The 18,797-nt window shown below is 58.4% G+C and overlaps 1 long non-coding RNA gene across 1 annotated transcript; it reads left to right on the top strand.

The window, feature by feature from the left end:
* Positions 1-40: 40 nt before the first annotated feature.
* On the top strand, positions 41-8,215 carry LOC117977389 (uncharacterized). The gene is made up of 3 exons (XR_004668521.3): positions 41-396; positions 1,146-1,367; positions 7,981-8,215. It is a non-coding gene; the product is annotated as an uncharacterized LOC117977389 (long non-coding RNA).
* The last annotated feature ends 10,582 nt before the right edge of the window (positions 8,216-18,797 follow it).

Genomic DNA, 18,797 nt, shown 5'->3' with positions numbered 1-18,797 from the left:
CCCCACCCCCAGCCCGCCCCTTCCCGCCGCCGGCCCCTGAGCGGCCGCCCCAAACCTGCCCGGGGCTCCTTCTCCCCTTCGGCCCCGATTCCCCTTTCCCACTAGGGCTCCCCTCTGTTCACTGGCTCTCCTCACCCTAAGTCTGCAGCCACCAGGACCAGGGAGGGGGTGGGTTGCGGGGGTCCTCCTTCCTGCCCCTTGGCTCACCTTCCCCCATCCACGCACCAGGAGCGGAGAGCCCGGAACTAAGAACAGTAGACCCAGAGAGGTGAGACCGGCCCCAAGCACCTGGGTCCTCAAGAAGAGTCACCGTTTCCGTGCCAGGAGGATCCAAGGTGGGGAAACTGAGGCTGAGAGAGAAGGACGTTGACCAAGGTCACAGGGCAGGAGCAGCAGGTAAGAGCTGGGTACACGTCTGGGGTAGGCTTCCTGCCCTGCCTGTGACTGACACCCTGCCGCTGACCTTGCTCCCCACAATGGGGCCCCAGTCCTGGACCCTTCCCAAGCCCCTACCTTTCAGCTTGCAGAAGAGGAGCCAAAGTGTCTCATGGCCCCCAGGGCAGTTCGGGACAGAGACATGGCCCGGTGCCTGTGGGGTCTGGTGTGAGGGCCTGCCAGTTCACATGGCTGCAGGTCAGACCTAATGTATGTGCAGGGCTTCCCCAGGCCCCAGGGCACGTCGGCACCCCAGAGCTGGGGTGGGGGCAGGTGTTTGAGGGAGCAGCCTGCATGTGCATATGTCTGCTATCCATGAGGGTGTGTATGTGCCACTGGGCACGTGCGCAGGTGTCTGTGACTCCATATGCAGATGGACAAATGTCGGGAGTGTGTGGCCACCTGTGTGTGCCAAGGTTGTACGCTGGCAGGTCGGGGGAGGTGTGCAGGCCCTGGGGCTGGGAGTGGTGTGGGCATATGGTGCACAGATGTGCATGGGAGGGGGTGACCTTCTGGCCTGGCTGTGGCCCCATCTCTGGGTGCTTCCCTGAATCCCCCTACTGGGACCACCTCCCTGCCCCCTTTGGCCCAATCAGCTAAAGGTCCCAGCAGGAACGCTGATTGCACAGCCCTGCCCGGCCCTGCCCTGCCCTTCCCAAGCTGATTACACTTTTCTGCTTGTTTCTGTTTTTGTTACTGATTAATCGCAGCCTTGTCTCAGGGTCTGGGGAGAAGGGGCTCAGTGAGAGATGCTAGCCCCAGCCAAGCGGGGTTGGGTCAGCCTGGGCCCAGCACTTCCTGGGCCCTGCTCTGGAGGGAGCTCCTAGAAACATCTGTAACCTGCGGAGGAGCCAGGAAGGACACCAGCTGTCTGTCTGTCTCCCCAGACCTCTCCGGGCTAGCTGGTTGCCCACTGGGACCTGGGCCTGGAGGTGAGAGAGGCCCCAGAAAAGCTCCCACCCCACTCCAAAGCTCTCCTTGCCCACCTGTCCCATCTTCTGACCTTCCACCGCTAGAGCTGAATGCCTTGAGCTTCCCCAGTGTTTTTGATGGAGCAGAGACTTGAGGAAGTAAGAACCCAGCACCAAGAGCCAGGCAGACTGGGGTTTCTGCATCCACCATCTCCTCACCATGGAACTACAGTCAGGTCCCTTAACCGGCCATGGCCTCAGTTTCCCTGCCTGTTAAGTTAAGGTGGCAGTGCCACATCCCAGGCAGCGGTGAGGATGAAGTGACATAATGTAGGAAAGGTGCCAGGCATCACCTCCCTGAAACTCTTGGGAGTTTCCTATTAGCATGAACATCCCCCCCAAGGAATAGGAATTAATAATAATTATAGCTTTGAGTATTGATTGAGAGAGCGAGCCGCAGCAGCAGCTCAGTCGTTCCACGTTTACTAAGTGTCCAGGCTGTGACAGCCCAGGCCTGTCAGTTCTAAATCAGAACCCCTGGGCCAAGGGAGAGTGGGCTAGAGCCTGCTGAGAGGCTGGCAGGAAACCCAGCTCCCAGTGACTCCCTGGGAGGCCGCTGCAGAGCGTGTTGGTACTCGCCCTGTGAAGGGGAAGCTCCTGGGCTTGCTGTCCAGGTGGGTATTTTTTTTTTTTTTTTTTAGGTGGAGTCTTTCTCTGTTGCCCAGGCTGGATTGCAGTGGCATGATCTCGGCTCACTGCAACCTCCGCCTCCCAGGTTCAAGTTATTCTCATGCCTCAGCCTCCCGAGTAGCTGGGACTACAGGCACATGCCATCACACCCAGCTAATTTTTGTATTTTTCGTAGAGAACATGTTGGCCAGGCTGGTCACAAACTCCTGACCTCAAGTGATCTACCCGCCTTGGCCTACTAAAGTGCTGGGATTACAGGCGTGAGGCACCACTCCCAACCCATGGTGCCTTTTTTTTTTTCAAGTCAAGGGAATTCCAGGGGTCAAGAGGAGGGTGGGCAAAAGCTCAGAAGTGTGAGAGGGCCTCTCTTAGCTCTGAAGGGCAGGTCTGGGTCTGGGTTCTCCAGATCTCCTACACTTGGCACAGGACTGGAATGGGCTAAGGTGGCTGGGGCTGGATGAACATCTGTCAAATGAATGAATGAGAGAATTAGTGAATGAACGACTGCCCGCTCACCACCGCCCCCCGCCCTTCGGCATTGCAGCCCCGTCCTCTCCTCTGTGCGTCACGGGGGAGCAGATGGCATGATCACAGGGTGTGAATTATGTCTGTCGCTCCCCCATCTGGGGAAGGTGCTGCTGCCATCACACTGCACTCTCTGGGGTGCCCACCGGGAGATGCCTGAGCCTCAGGTCCTCCCAAGAGGGGTTCTCCACAGGCCTTGCTAACTAATCATTGGGTCAGGAGGCTAGAGACACTGGGAGAGGTGACACGCTGAAACCTGTGATTCCAGGGGGGTTCCCCAAGTGGGAAGGAGACAAGGGGAGAGAGGTGGGAACTGCCATGTTCAGAGGCCAGACTCTTCCCTCCCTGAGACTGGAGCCCACTCCTTTCAAGAGCAGCACAGTCCCTGCCCTCCCTGGCCAGAGACCTCTTGTCCGAGGCCAGCATCCTCTTGCCACATTCAGCACCAGGGAGAGCTCCCAGCAGAGCTCAGGGCCCAGCTGTGTAGAGTGAAGCTGTGGAGGGACCCACAAGAGCAGGCCAAGGCTATCAATGAACCCATTGTCCAAACGAGGAAATCAAAGTGAAGAGGGTGTAAGCTTCAAGTTCAAGATCATGCTGGGACCAATAATTGCAGCCCTACCCAAGCCAGGGCTCCTGCTGGGGGAGAAGGTACTGGAGGAGGGGAGGTAGTGGTGGTAGGGAGGGGATGTCCAGGGAGGGCAGAGGCTATGGCCTCTGCTCCTAGGCTGAGGAACAATATTGTTCCAAGAACCCACTGCGGACAGTGTCTGGAGGTGAATAAAATATTCATTGTCCGGGCAAACTCCCGAAGTCAACTAATGAATAATGGAATTTATAGACTCAAAGATGCACACCGGGCTGAGAGGGGGTGCAGGCCAGAACCCAGAGGCCCCAACTGCTCAGATCCCTGCTCTTCTCTGGCTACCCCCCTCTGAACGCCCACATGCCCAGCTCTTGAAGGTGACAGGAGCGGAAAGGACAACAGGGAACAGAGTCCATGTGAGGGAAACAGTGAAGGGGACAGGCCCTTGAATTTGTTGCTATTGGGGGAAGGAACTTGGTGATGGGAAAAGAGCACTGGACTCGGAGTCCAGTGCAGCTGGGATGAAGTCTGACCCCTGCTACCAGCTCTATGACTTGAGTGTAGCCCCTGCCCTGGTCTCAGTTTTCGTCCCTGTAAAATGGAGTTTATGCTGCCACCACACAGCTTGCTGCAGGGATCTGCTGAGGTGACAGTGCTTGGTGCTGCTGTCCGAGGCTGGACCTTCTGAGCCTCCCTCTCAGGCTCAGGGCCCAGCTGCGGAGGGTGAAGCTATGGAGGGACCTAGGAGAGCTGGCCGAGGCTATCAATGAACCCATTGTCCAGACGAGGAAATCAAAGTGGAGAGGGTGTAAGCATCAAGTTCAAGGTCATGCCAGGACAGTATCCCCCGGCTGCACTGGGTCCAGCTGGAAGGGAGGGGAGACATGGTCCCCAGAGGAAAGAAGCTGCCAGCCCTCAGGGCAGGGATGATGTCAATAACTGCAAAATCCTGGCTCACCCTGCCACACATTCAAGTGCACTGCCCTGTATCCCCCCAAAAGGTTCTGCTCCCGTTGGTCTGGGCTGGGAGCAGAAACTTGGGGGGTGGGGCAGGTATTCTTCTAAAGCTCCTCTACGTGCTTCCAGGGTGCAGCCAGGGTTAGAACCAATGTTCCAGAGGGAAACTGAGTCTGGATAGGGGTAAGAGGAGCCTGGGGATGTCCCCGTTAGGAAATCACAGAGATCCTGTCCCTGGCGTCCTCTGGGCCTCCCCCTATGCCCGGGGCCTGGCGGGGCTGCTGGCTGGGAGGCTGCCCCAGGGATCAGAACCTTCACAGATGGGAGGGGGACCATGGGTACTGCAGGCCTAGCCCTTGCTCCCAGCCCACTTCCTGAGTGACAGCTGTGGCAGCTGGCGGGAGACGAGGCACGAGGCAGCTCCTAATTGCTCTGGGCTCCCAGATCCCTGCGTCAGTCTGTTGCCTCTGATGAGACGCTCAACCAACTTGCCTGGGGCGGCCGCTCCCTGAGAAGAGGCCCCAGCTCCCATCGGCCCGGGCGTTAGCCTAGGGTGATAGGTGGAGGAAAGTCACCTCTCCTTGCCAGGTCCTGGAGCAGGGCGAGGCTGGGACCCTGCAGTCCCCCAGGGCCTGTCCCCCTCCTCTCTGCATCTCTCTGTGTCACATAAAGGGCTTGTGCATAAGCTTCCACTTCAACCAGGAGCTGCGCAGGTGTTGAAATAGACAGACTTTAGGAGTTTGTGGGTAAATGAATATTTTTTTCACCTCCAGACACTGTCCCCAGCAGGTTCTTGGAACAATATTGTTCCTCAGCAAGGAGCAGAGGCCATAGATTCTGCCCTCCCTGAATACCCGCTTCCCACCACAGGTACCTCCCCTCCTCCTTCTCTCCCAGCAGGACCCGTGGCTCAGGTAGGGCTGTGATCAACAGTCCCAGGATGACCTTGAACTTGGTGCTTACACCGTCTCCACTTTGATTTCCTCCTCTGGACAATGGGGTCATTAAAATATCCAGGTGCTGCCAGGTCAGCTTTGTGGCCTTGCCCGGCACACCCTGCCCCCCAGGGGGCACAGGCATGGCCTCATTAAGGGGTTCATCAAACCCCTGGGAATATCATTGGACCTCTGAGTTTTGGTGCCTCACCTGGGAATAAGGGCACCTGTTTCTCAGGATGATTAAGAGACGAGAGACGCTGAGCCCAGGGCCCAGGACAGCACAAATATTCCGGCGTCGGCTGGCGATGTCATGGACCAGGAGCCTTTAGCACACCTGCCTTGGGCTGAGCGTTCACGCTATGGCCGCCTCCCCATCTCCAGCTGACTGGACCCTTCCTGCTGCCCTGCCCTGCCCTGCCCTGCCCCTGTCCCTCTCTCTTTGTGGAAGCACTTCTAGGGCAGAGATGGAGAGCAGGAGACCGAACGTCTGGAATTCTTTCCCAAGAGGACCAAATGATTGATCTGGCTTCAGTTATCCAGCCCAACCCTGCCCCTTCCCTATGCGTGACCTGCTGTCTTTGCCTGCCACATGTGGCCTGGGTGCAGCCTCTGTTTGCACACCTCCAGAGACAGGGAGCTCACCCCTCTGAAGGAAATGGCTAGTATTCATCAAGTCCCTGGGCTCGGCCTTTGTGCTCAAGTATCTTTCCTGTTTTGAGACAAAACACTGGGGACCCCTACAGGGGCACCTGCTCATCAACTGGGAGAGGGACAATACTAACCTGTGATACCGCATCAGAGTGGAACCTCTCTCCACAGTGGGGGACACCCTGTGAGGTTGGCACCCTGAGCCTGTGGCAACGAGAGGAGCAGGGGAAGGAGAGCAGGGGAAGTGGGGGCCAGACCTTCAGATGACCACCCCCGTCCCTTGTCCCAGGGCTCAGCTGCTGAGAGTAGCCCGACACTGAAAGTCTAGAACATGGAATAGATGAGTTTTGTCCCCGGGGAACATGAGGGAGGCCCAGACTGGAGGCATTGCCAGGGAGAGGCTGGGCCTGGGGAGCCCCTGCGCCCCCTGCCACCAGCAGATCTACAGGGAACTGGGCTCTAATTCTGTGGAGTCCCTGATGTTGGGGACTGGGCTGGAGTGGGGTACGAGGGCCCCGGTGGATGGAGGGACTTCCTCCAGAGCTAAGCTAGGCCCACACCCCTGGCTGGCCCCCCACCCAAGGGTCCGAGGATGGGCTTTGAGGCCTGCAGTGCCCCATTTGTGCCGAGTCTAAGTGATGATAAAATCGACAGCAGTTTAATTGGTGATTTTAGTCCTGGACAGAGCAGTGACAGCATTACTAATTGGATCGTTAGAGATTTGTGCTTTATGGCTGTGTAATTAGAGGAGCTGCAGGGGTCCGGGTGAGCTAGGGGGCTATGTGGGGCCAGGGGCAGGGAACAGGGGCGGGGCCTCTTCCCGAGCTACAACTGGGTCATTGCTAAGACCTCCTGCTCTCTTGCTACTCCTGGGGCAGCTGGGCGAGGGAGGCTTGGCCAGGGGTCTACACACCACTCCTCCTAGACTCAGGGTCCCATCAGGTCAGGAGGAAGAGGGCTATGAGAGCATTTCACACAGGGACAATGATGGTCACTCCCCAGGTCCTCACAGGCCAGAGTGGAGGGGCTCCCCCAGCCTAGTCCTTCCCTGTGTCCTCACACACCTGTCCCCTGGGCTTTCTGGGGCTCACAGGGCTCTATGCAGCCTGGCCCATGGCCACAGCCTGCACCAGTGCCCAAGCCCACACAGGCAGAACCATAGCCCTGTCCCCTGGCACTGGTGGCCCCCAGGGCACTGGGTGACCACAGTGTGTCTTCATTTTAGAATAGGACAGGCTCTTAGGTCCTGTCCTCCAATCATTTCTCAGACGAGGAAACTGAGGCCCAGGAGGGAAGGGGACATCCTGTGTGCTCCATGCTGGTCCTAGATGTGTGTGTGACAGCCCCGTACACCAGTACACGGGTGTTCATTCTACACCCACAGGAGGCAGCACCTGGGCTGACCATCTGGAGTGTGGAGAGCGGCTGAGGTGGCCTGGCCTCCACCCCAGGCTGCAGGGTGGACATTGGAGGTGCCTTGCTAGGGGGTGGGGAGGGCGGAGCGTCCCTTGGATTGAGTTCATAAAAGGCTAGACCTGTTCCTGCACTCGGCAAATACCTGCTGGATGAATGAGTGAGAGGAAGCAAAAAAAGGGGCGGAAGGGAGAGGAGGAGGACAGACAGATGGCAGAGGGCCTCTGTCACATGCTCGGCCCCTGGTCCTCTAGGACCCTCCCACTGACCCTCCAACATCTCCCTTTGGGCCCTTAAGCTACCACCAATCACTCCCCCAAACAGCACGGTCCCTTCCCAGTCCTCCAGTGGCTCCCACCCTATTCCAAGGAAGAGCTGAAGTCAGCAAAGTTGCCCCAGGACCCACAGTGTCTCCCTCCTCCCCTCTCTACTCTCATTTCCTCCCCCAGCTCACCTGCTCTGCTGGCCTCGCCTGGCAGGCACACTCCCACCCCAGGGCCCTTGCACTTGCTGTGTGATCTGCCAGGAATGCTCTCCTCCCAAATACAATCACTTTTTCAGGTCCTTCCTTCCTTCCTTCTTCTTTCCCTTCTCTTTCTTTCTCTTTCTTTCTTTCTTTCTTTCCTTCTTTTTTCTTTTCTTTCTTCTTGCTTTCTTGCTTTCTTTCTCTTTCTCTCTCTCTCTTTCTTTCTTCTTCTCTTTTTTCTTTTTTTCTCTTTTTTTAGAGACAGGGTCTCACTCTGTCACCCAGGCTGGAGTGCAGTGACACAATCATAGCTCACTGCAGTCTCCACCTCCTGGGCCTCAGCCTACCGAGTAGCTGGGACTACAGGCATGTGCCACCACACCCGGCTAATTTTTAAAAAATTTTTTGTAGAGACAGAGTCTCGCTATGTTGCTCAGACTGGTCTCCAACTTCTGGCTCAAGCGATCCTCCTGCCTTGACCTCGCTAAGTGCTGGGATTACCGAATGGGAGCCACCATGCCCAGTCTTTACTCAAAATTCACCTTCTCCCTGGGTCTTCTCTGGAGACCCTAGCTTTAAAAATAAACAAGTAAAAGACAAAACTTGCCCTTCTCCTAGTGACACCGCAGACTCCTTCCTTGCCTGGGGCTGGGTTTTGCTCGCTGCTGCGTCCCTGGTTTTGGGGTACACAGAGGGTGCTCGTACTTAGTTGTGGGATGGATGAAGAGCTAGAGACTGCCTGCAGGAGCGGCCCTGGTAGGCAGGGCCAGGTGGGGGGCAGGTTTGTGGGTTTGGGGACAGGAGTGGTGGCTGAGACGCCCCTGGCTGTGAACCTTTTTCTTCCGGCTGCCCCAGCTCCCACCTGTCCCCCACCCACCCCCCCGGCAGCAGCTCAGTCAGGAGGCAGCACCCCAGCGACCTACATCAGCACATTGCATGGCGAAGTGGAGGGGTTGGGGAGATAAAAATCTCTGTCCTCCTGCCAAATGCCACAGAGCTGCACCACCTCAGACCTTCCTGGCTGTCAGTCTGACCACTCCCCTTCAGCCAGGTCACCCTGTGGCCTCCAGCTGCCTCCTTCAGGCTCCTGCCATCTGGGGGATGGGGGTGAGGTTGGGGCCCCAAGAAGACCCCTGTTCCCAGGCAGGTGTCCGTGCCTGACATCCCACAGAGGGGGTTGCACCCAAGCCCAGAAATACCCTGCCCAGCTGCCCGGCCCAGCCTCCTCGGCATGGCTAAGTGATGTATGGCCCGCTCGCCCTGCCAGGAAGCAACAGCAGATGGACGGGCAGTGCCTGGGCGGGCTCAGAGCCAGGAGCCTTGAGCAGGGGGTGGGGAGAGGCCTGGCTCTGGAGACAGCCATTCCCGGAATGCCACCTCCCTGACCGAGGGCAGGACAGCAAGTGCGGGATGTTTTGGGCATGGCTCCCATGCTCTGGCCCTTGGCGTAGGGAGTGCAGGGAGCTGGAGGTGGGGGGTTCTTGCCCTGCGTAGCATCTCTCCAGGCCTCAGTTTCCTCATCTGTAAAATGGCGTTGAAGCCCCATTGGGAGGCAGTGGGGGGTACGAACTGAGAGAATGCACTTGAAGCAGAGCCCTGAACCCAGCGCTGCAGGCCTGTCCCTAAATCCCCACTTCCTCCTCCTGAATCTCCCCACCAGAGCCCTGGCCCCACCTTCCTTTCCCGGTCTTTGGGAGAATCCCACAGCCAGATGTGGAAAGGACCTTGGAAAGCCAGTTTAGCCTCCCTCCGATTTTCCAGATGGGAAAACTGAGGCCTTGAGAGAGGAAGGACCTATCCAAGGTCGGGCGGGAGGGCTGGAGAGGCCCCTCGTGGTAGCTGCTGCAGGAAGCCCCCTCCCCACCATGGAGACATGGTGGCATGTGGCGGCTGCTTCGGCCGCCCAGCAGGTGGGGAAGGACAGGCAGGACAGCCGGGCACAGGGAAGGGGGCTGGGGGTGCTCGTGCAGCTGCTGCAGCCGAGTCAGGATGCGCCAGACGCTTCCGTGGGCTCTGTCTGCGTCCAAGGAGACCAGGACACTGGGCGGACGGACGGTGTGTCCTTGCCAGCTGGGCCCGGAGGAAGGATGAGGGAGCAGAGAGAGGGGTCATTCTGGGAACCAGGGCTGCCAGCGGGGCCAGGTGACATCTCCTGCCATCTGCTCACCTGCCCTGTGCCCCAGAGGAACAGGGACCCCATGTGGGCTCTCAGTGTCTGTGGGCATGTGACACTGATGGGCACGAACAGGTCTGGGTGGATGTGGGCTGTTGGTGCAGATGTGTGCATCTGTGGCTGGGTGTCTGGGTGCCAGGGTGGATGTGCACACACGGGGGTCTGACACTCTGAGGACCCGGGGCCAGGGCAGATGCAGGTGGAAACATACATGTGGCAAGTGTGCACACATCACAGGCATCTAATGTGCGGTGTACATGCACGTGTTACAGGTGCTCACTCCACATCCATCAGGCCCTGCGCAAGCTCAGCCTCAGTCAAAAGGAACAGGGGCTGGCCAGGCGTAGTGGCCAGCACTTTGGGAGGCCGAGGCAGGCAGATCACCTGAGGTCGGGAGTTTGAGACCAGCCTGACCAACATGGAGAAATCCTGTCTACTAAAAATACAAAAATTAGCCGGGCGTGGTGGCACATGCCTGTAATCCCAGCTACTCAGGAGACTGAGGCAGGAGAATCGCTTGAACCTGGGAGGCGGAGGTTGCGGTGAGCCAAGTTCGAGCCATTGCACTCCAGCCTGGGCAAGAAGAGCGAAACTCTGTCTCAAAGCAAAAAAAAAAGAACAGGGGCAGCCTCCCATTGCCAGATGGGGAAACTGAGGGCAGCAGCCTGCCCAAGGCAGCCAGGTTCCTGCCTGGTCAATTCAGGAGAATGATGCCTGCCCTGGCCTCCTGACAAGGTGGGGCTCAGACAAAAACATGTCCCGCCCTGGTAGGGGGCAGGGTTGACCCTGAAGACAGGCTCTGCAGCTGGTTATGGGCTGGGAAAATATCCTGAGGCGTGGGTCATGCTTTGTTCTTGTTCTGAGCAGGGGCAGGACATGGGCTGTGGAATGGCAGGGACGGCAGGGACGGCAGGGCCTCTGCTCAGGCCCAGTGGCCAGGAGCTTTGCAGAGGGGTGTCCTACCTGGAGGGTCACCTCTCCAAGCCTCAGTTTCCCCACCTGTAGAATGGAGCCCCTACTTCTCCCGGGCTCCTGCTGGGAAGTGCTGATGGGATCCCAGACACCACAGCCATGCCGTGAAGCAGAAGTCTGGGGACCAAGGTCATCTCAGGGGCAAGGCGATGGTCCTGACCACAACAGGCCATACCCCGCACAGGCTCCCCTGCCCACCTGCCAGTCTGGGAGGGGAGATGAGCTAGAGGGGATCCAAGGTGGGGAGGCAGGCCTTCCGGTTCAGTTAGTGAAGGGATTTGTCATTTTAATGATGTGATATTTCTTGCCTGGCTCCTGTCCATGGCGGCACGAAGGGGACAGCTGCCTCCCTGAATGAGGAGTTGCTGGTGCTGGTGGGGGTGTCCTTAGGCTGCTGAGCCTCTACAGGCAGAGGGGGAGGGCACCTGGACATGGAGGTCCAATGGGCCGAGAGCTCTCACCGAGCATTGCCTCCTGCCCAGCTCTGTTTCTCTGCCCCGCATGACCTTTTGGGTGAATCCTTCCCCAACTCCGAGCCTCAGTTTCTCATCTTTAAAATGGGGCAAATGTGACCACCCCTGGCTTCTGGTACTGACCGCCGTTGGTTCCAGGATTTCACATCCCTGCTCTTCGCTGGCTCTTCCAGTATCCCCTGCACCAGGGCTGATCTGCTCCTGCATTTTTCTTTTCATTTCTTTCTTTCTTTTTTTTTCTACTTTTGAGACAGTCTTGCTCTGTCGCCCAGGCTGGAGTGCAATAGCACAATCTTGGCTCACTGCAACCTCTGCCTCCCGGGTTCAAGCGAGTCTCCTGTCTCAGCCTCCCAAGTAGCTGGGATTACAGGCACATGCTAGCACACCCGGCTAATTTTTGTTTTGTTGAAATGGAGTCTCGCTCTTTTGCCCAAGCTGGAGTACAATGGTGCGATCTCAGCTCACTGCAACCTCCGCCTCCCAGGTTCAAGCAATTCTCCTACCTCAGCCTCCTGAGTAGCTGGGACTACAGGCACATGCCACCATGCCCAACTAATTTTTGTATTTTTAGTAGATGGGGTTTCACTGTGTTGGTCAGGCTGGTCTCGAGCTCCTGCCCACCCTGGCTTCTCAAAGTGTTGGGATTACAGGTGTGAGCCACCATGCCCGGCCGTTTTTGTATTTTTCATAGAAATGAAGGTTTCACCATGTTCGAGCCAGGATGGTCTCGAACTCCTGACTTCAAGTCATCTGCTCGCCTTGGCCTCCCAAATTGTTGGGATTACAGGCATGAGCCACTGTGCCCTGCCTTCTTTTCTTTTTTTGACACAGGGTCTTGCTCTGTCACCCAGCCTGGAGTGTAGTGGGGTGATCATGGCTCACTGCAGACTCAAACTCCTGGGCTCAAGCGATCCTCCTGTCTCAGCCTCCCAAAGTGCTGGGATTACAGGTGCACAGCACCACGCCTTGTCTGCTCCTGAATTTCAGCAGACCTTCAGCATGCCTCCTTCCCTGGCAGCAGCAGGGTCTTTTGGAAGTGCCAACCTGGCCCAGCACCCTCCTGCCCTGGGGTGAGCCCAAACTGGCCTTGCTTCACCTCTCAGCCTGCCCTGGCCCTTGCCCCCGTCCCAACCCCACCATCCTGAACTTGTCACTATTGTGTAGACATGCCTTGCCCTTTCTCACATGGAGGCCTTTTTAGAAGCTGCTCCCTTTGTCCTGTGAAGACTCCTTGCTCTGGTCCCTCGAGTCAGCTCACAGGCTTCCTCTGGCTTGCACAGTCACCCTCTGTTTGCCCTGTGACCATATTTGTCACATGGAGGGTGATGGCTGGTTTCCTAGTCTGTTTTGCTCACTGCTTCATTCTAGCACATAGTAGGCCCTGGTGAATACGTGTTTGTTGAATGACTGAATGAGCAGGCGCAGACCTACCCTGCTGACCCTGGTGTGCAGTATCCAGAGTGCAGGAGGCAGCCGCGGTGAGGGTGGCCCAGTGAGTGGCCCATCCATCAGCCTGGCACTGCGCCTGACCAGATGAAGCCGAGCTCCTGGGGAGGGGGAGAGGAGGAAAAGATCCATCACCCAACGGTCGGTCGGCGGGTGTGTGTGCGTGTCGCACCTGCCCCCCGCGGGATCCTCATCCATCATGCTGTCCCTGCGATGCTGGCTGGGGGCCAGCCGGCTCCTCGGGGTGGAACCTTTAGAAAACTGCTGCTCGCTGGTGCACAAGGGAAACTGAGGCCTGGAGAAGGGCTGCAGAGGTTAAAAGTGGGGGCTCAGAGTGATAGCTCTTGTGGGACTCACTTGTTACCCGGGTGAGTCTCGGGAGACCACATCCTCATCTGTAAGGACTGGGGATGCAGCAGTGCCCCCCGCCAAGGGAGAGGAGGATGTGCAGAGGTGGGCATTGTGCCTGGCACACAGACAGGGCTCAGGACAGGCTGGCCTGGCTTGGGGGTGTGACCCTGCCTGGCTCCTGCCTCTTGGGCTGGCAGGAGGAGGAGGCGGAGGCTTCAAGCGGTGGATTCAGGCGGGACTGCCTGATTGTCTGGGCCGTCATGGGGAAGGAGACTTTGACGGATGCTCCTCCTGGCCAGAGAGGCGTGGGGAGTAGGGTGGCTGAGTGATGATCGGGCCCGTGGTGATTACAGCTCAGCTGGCCCAACCAGCTGGCCAGGGGGACATCAGGCCCCATACCCTCTCCCAGCCCCCACGCCCATTTGCTGGGAAGTCACCGCCTCCCTCTTCCTCCTTCTCTGCATTTTAATTATAAAAACAAGCCCTTTCCAAGCCATCATTTCACCTGAATTGCACAGCAGCCTGGGAGTGGGATGAGTTTCTCAGGCACTGAGATGCTCGAGATGGGTAAACAGACACTCATTTATTCACTGAGTAGATATGTCCTGAGCACCTACTACGTCCCAGGTGCTGTGCTGGGCATGGTGCTGGGGATGGGGGCCAGACAAGTAGGCTTGGGCCACCAGCTCACCCTGGGCACTCTGGAGGTTACATGTGGCTCAGTCTGAGTTTTGCATCTGCATAGGCCTGCCAGATAAACGCAAATGTTATGGGACATCATCCCTTCTGGTGGCTCGAGCTCCCTGGCATTCTGGGTCCTCACTCTGTGCCAGGCGCTGTGCAAGCACTGTAAGTACATCATCTTACTTACTCATCTAAGGCAGACATCGGTGACCCCGTTTTCTAGCTGAGCAAACTGGAGCACAAAGAGGTGAAGTGTCTTGCTTGGGGCCCCCAGCTGGAGGAGGCAGAGCAGCATCTGCTCCCCAGACTTGGGTTCTTTCCTCCTCACCAGGGAGCACCGAGCCCAGTCCCACATCCCAGGTTCCTCCCCTGCCGTGAGGAGGGGAAGGCCAAGACCGGGACCACCCCCGCTTAGCCCATACCGAGCCCCCCTGGGCCTCCCACTGCTGAGCCCCCTCAGAGGGTCGTGGGCTGCACCCAGGCAATGTGAGGGGAGGGTCTCCTGTCCCACCCACTCTGAGCGGGGTGGGGCTGGGGGGATTCTTCTCTGAAGTTGAGTTGCTGAATGAGCCAGGCACATGAGGAGGACAAGGTTCAAGTCCCAGCTCCGAGAAGTCAGTTGGCCTCCCTGAGCCTCAGTTTCCTCCTCTGTCTTACATGGGGATAATGGTAACTGTATGGGGCTCTCATGGGGGTCTCTGGTGATGACTCCAGGTAAGGCCTAAGTGGGAGCTGCTGGCATTCACTGGGCCCTAGTGTGCCTAATGGTCGCCGCCTCCTCTGGGTACTGCTGTGAGGATTAGGGAGAGACCAAGTGTGCCGAGGCCCACTCAGGTCACTGCTGGCGTTCTTTTCATCCTCCCTAGGGCCTGGCCAGAGCAGGCATTCAGAAGACATTGTGGCCCCAACCCCACGCACACAGGATCAGTGCTGGGGTTGGAACGGGGCCCATCAGCCAAGCAGGTGGGTCCAGGAGGAGCTGGGAGGCTTGGAGAGGGGGCTGCGCTTAGCCTGTGCTGCCCTACCCAGTGGAGCTGAGCCGGCTCTAATGAAGTGGGCTAGCCGCAGGCCACATTGATTTCACGTCTCCGTGGCCACTTCCCAGCTGGTAAATGTCACTGGAGAGTGCAGCCGTGGCACCTGGCATGGGTCCAGTAGTGAGTGGGGGCTGGCAGGCTGCCAGAGGGGCTGGGGATGCCCATGAAATGCTGATACCAGTCCAGGGTCTCCAGAGCCTCCAGACTCTCCCACCAATCCCTGAGGAGGGGCTGTGTCCGGCCAGCTGAAGCTGTCACCCCCCTGGGGACATCTGCAACCACCAGCCCCTCTCCTGCTGTCAACATACAATGGATTGATGCCCGTTGCTGGGAGGGTTGCCCGTTTCTTTACTGGGGGGGCCATTTAGGGTGGTCTAGAGATGGGCCCAGGGCCCAGGAGTCAAGGCGCAGCCGTGTGAGGACCCCTCCTGGCCCACTGCCCTCCCAACCCTGAGCTGTCTCCTTTGATAACTGGCTCAGGACAAGCTAAGAGTAAACAGCCATAACCACGCAGCGGCAGGCCTTGTTTAATAAACTCTCACTGCAGCCGGCACTGGCTCAGAACCGGTCCCTGTGATCTCATTCAACCCCACAGCGACCCTGTGGTGGATTCTGAATGCACTCCATCGTTCAGGAGAGGAATGTGAGGCTGAGAGGCCAAGTTCTTAACTCTGAGCAGCACTGGGGGGCCCGGACACCCCCATCCCCAGTTCACCCACGGTCCTCATGGGACCCCTTCTCTGCCCCAGCTCCCCACCCCCATCTGCCCTGCACCTTTCTCCCCTTCGCCATCTCATGGGATGGTCAGGAGGTGGGGGTTGAGGGGAGGGTGGTGGGGTGGTCAGGAGGTGGGGGGAGGGGAGGGGAGGGTGGCGGGGTGGTCAGGAGGTCGGGGGTGAGGGGAGGGTGGTGGGGTGGTCAGGAGGTGGGGGGTGAGGGGAGGGTGGCAGAGTGGTCAGGAGGTGGGGGGAGGGGAGGGGAGGGTGGCGGGGTGGTCAAGAGGTGGGGGGTGAGGGGAGGGTGGTGGGGTGGTCAGGAGGTGGGGAGGAGGGGAGCGGAGGGTGGCGGGGTGGTCAGGAGGTGGGGGTGAGGGGAGGGGAGGGGGGTGAGGTGCTCAGGAGGTGGGGGGGTGAGGGGAGGGTGAAGGGGTGGTCAGGAGGTGGGGAGGAGGAGAGGGGAGGGTGGCGGGGTGGTCAGGAGGTGGGGGGGAGGGGAGGGGGGCGAGGTGGTTAGGAGGTAGGAGGGGAGGGGAGGGTGGCGGGGTGGTCAGGAGGTGGGAGGGGAGGGGAGGGTGGTGGGGTGGTCAGGAGGTGGGGGGTGAGGTGAGGGGAGGATGGTGGGGTGGTCAGGAGTTCGGGGGTGAGGGGTCCTGGGGAGGCATTCACTCTTCATGTTCCCTCCCCTGCCTTAAACTTCTCTCTTTCTAGAACCTTGAACTTGATCTCCAGGTCTGAGACCTGAAAACCAAGGTTTGCCCAACCCACCCCCATCCTAGACTCAGCATTTCCCAGGCACTCTTGAGCATCCTAAATTGCACCCATGTGCTCCAGCCTGGACAGGACCGAAGGTGGCTAATACCAGTCCTGTCACCAGAGGGTCAGAAGCAGCACGCTTGGGGCAGACACGCAGCAGCCACCAAGTCAGGCTCCCTTGTAACGCTGGGGGAGAGACCTCGCGGGGCCCCTGAGCCCAGTGGAGGTCATCCTTGAGTATCCACAGCTCTTGGCCCCCTGGTGTCCCCCTCCCCATACCTTCCCTGCCCTGAGGAGTTCCTGAGGGTGGGGTGTTTCCCTGAGCCCTGCCTTGCAGGGTTCTCCACCCTACACACAGCATGCACTGGACACAGCAGGGAGGGGACTCTGGACTGGGGCTGGGAGCTGCCCCCACCATCTTCTGAGGGGAAGAATCTGCCCCAGCTGGGAGCTGCTCTCCCATCTTGGCATTTCCAGGGGCCCTTCCTACGTGATGTGGGGAGCCCTGGCATCCCCAGCCGCTCTCCCCCTTCCATGGGAAAAGAGGAGGGAGGAGAGGAAAGCCGTATTAATAAAAGAATAGGATACTGCACTAACCCCACAGCGTGTGCGGCTCAGAATAGCAATGCGCCTTCTCAAGGCAAACAGAACTCCCCAGGTGTTAATGCAAATTCACTCCAGTTAAGATGAAAGAGGGTTGTTTCCCCCTTTGCTGGTTAATATGAAGGACTTAATAGATTCAGCCTCAGGAACTCAGGAACTCGGGCTGGGTGCGGAAGGCTGGCGAGTGAGGAGGGGGAAGGATGAAGGCGTGGGCAAAGAAGGGAGGTCCCATGGGTTTCGGGGCAGAGCAACTGTCACAGCAGGCCCGGCCGACGCTGCGGCTCCTGCCACCCCCCTCTGCCACCCGGGCTGACAGGCGCTGGGCCTGGTTGCTCAAGAGGAAAACCCAGAGTGGCCATGCCAATCCCTGCCCTGGCGCCTACTGCCTTTCACTTGAGCTCGGGGGCTGGCAGCACGGTGGCCCCTCCCGAATTTGTGCCAGAGGATAGTGGGTCCAAGAGAAAGGAGGGATGTGGTGGGAGCTCTAACACAGGCCCCAGACTGGGGTCCCTGCAGGGCACCTGGTTCCACTCCGGCTCCCGGCCATGGCCGTAGCCATAGCCACTCCTGCGGTATCCTGGGCCAGTCACTCCCATTTTGGCTCCTTGGAAGGTGAAGCTGGCTTGACATGGCCTTGAGGGACCTCGGGGGAACAGTCTGTGGAGTTGGAACCTAAGGGGGCCTCGAGTTCTGCTGGTCCAAACCTGACCTTCTATAGCCAAGGCATGGAAGCCCAGAGAGTGGAAGGGACTTACTCAAGGCCACACAGCAACAGGCGGAGAGCTGCAGGGGATCAGAGCCCACAGCCAGCTGGCCTGAAGCGCAGGCTGGACCATTGAGCTGCCTTCTGCTGCGACAGACAGGGCCCCGTCCTCCCAGAGTGGAGCTCCTCTCCAGCCCCGGGCTCCAGGCTAATCTGCTCATCCCAGAGCACTTGACTTTCTCAGATATATTCCCTGGGAATTATCCTCTGCTGAAAATCCCCAGGGCCCAAGGAGGGCCCCTGCTGGGGAGGATGGAGACACCATGCGCAGCTTGCCACAGCAGGGGTGTGCCAGGGTTCCTGGGGAGGCGCTGCCTGGCTCAGCTGGGGATAAAGGGAGACTTCAGAGATCCGGGGAGGGCTGGCCTGAGGCTGGGCTGTCCCTGTCGGTCCACTCCACTCCTCCAAATTTAACTCCTCTCTCTCTCTCTCTCAGGGTAAATGGCACAGCAGGTGCCTGCCTGGGACACCTCAGCAGCCTTCTTTGCTTTGTTTACCGACTTAATTCCTTCAGATCAAAGGCTGCCCCTTCCTCCCTGAGCAGGCAGATGGGGAATGACATTATTTATATCAGAAATGGGCAAGGCTCCATGGGTCTTCTTCCTTATGCCTGATAAGAGAAAATTAGGTCACTCCCGTGCCTCCCTGGCGTCTGCAGTTGGGTTTTTACAGCCCAGGTACTCACAGGCTCAGGGAAGAGCTCATGTGCACAGTGTGGCCCACCTGGTTCTCTCCCACCCTGAGCCTCCAGTCAATTATTGACCTGAGCAGCCAGTATTAATGGGACAAAATGAGAACATCCTTCGCAGGCAGCTCCAGCCCGGAGTTATCTATCATTTCTCGGGCTTTGCAGCTGGCACTGGGCAAACATGGGCTCGGACAAACAGACCAGCTGCAGGCTCATTAAGCTCAGGGTGCAGGTGGAGGGGATGGAGGCCACAGGGGAGCCGTGAGTGGGCCTGATCCCTCTGAGCTGTGACATCCCCTGAGTCACTATGGCTCTTTCCTCTGCTTCCTCTTGCCCTCTGCCCCCAAAAGAAGTATCAGAAAAAAAGCCACCGTGTACCAAGTGGTGACGCACATCTAGGCAAGGTGCTTAGAGCTTTCTGGGCATTCGTAATCCCCACAAAACCCTATAAAATTCCCATTTTACAGATGAAGAAACTGCAGTGCCCAATAGACTGGGCAATTTACGTAGGCTCACATGGCTGGTCAGTGGCCGAGCAGGAACACAGGTTTGTCTGTGTTCTGAGG

The sequence above is a fragment of the Pan paniscus genome, chromosome 23, assembly GCF_029289425.2.
Source record: "Pan paniscus chromosome 23, NHGRI_mPanPan1-v2.0_pri, whole genome shotgun sequence".
Lineage (NCBI taxonomy): Eukaryota > Metazoa > Chordata > Mammalia > Primates > Hominidae > Pan > Pan paniscus.
This window is presented reverse-complemented; position numbering and strand designations above follow the sequence as displayed.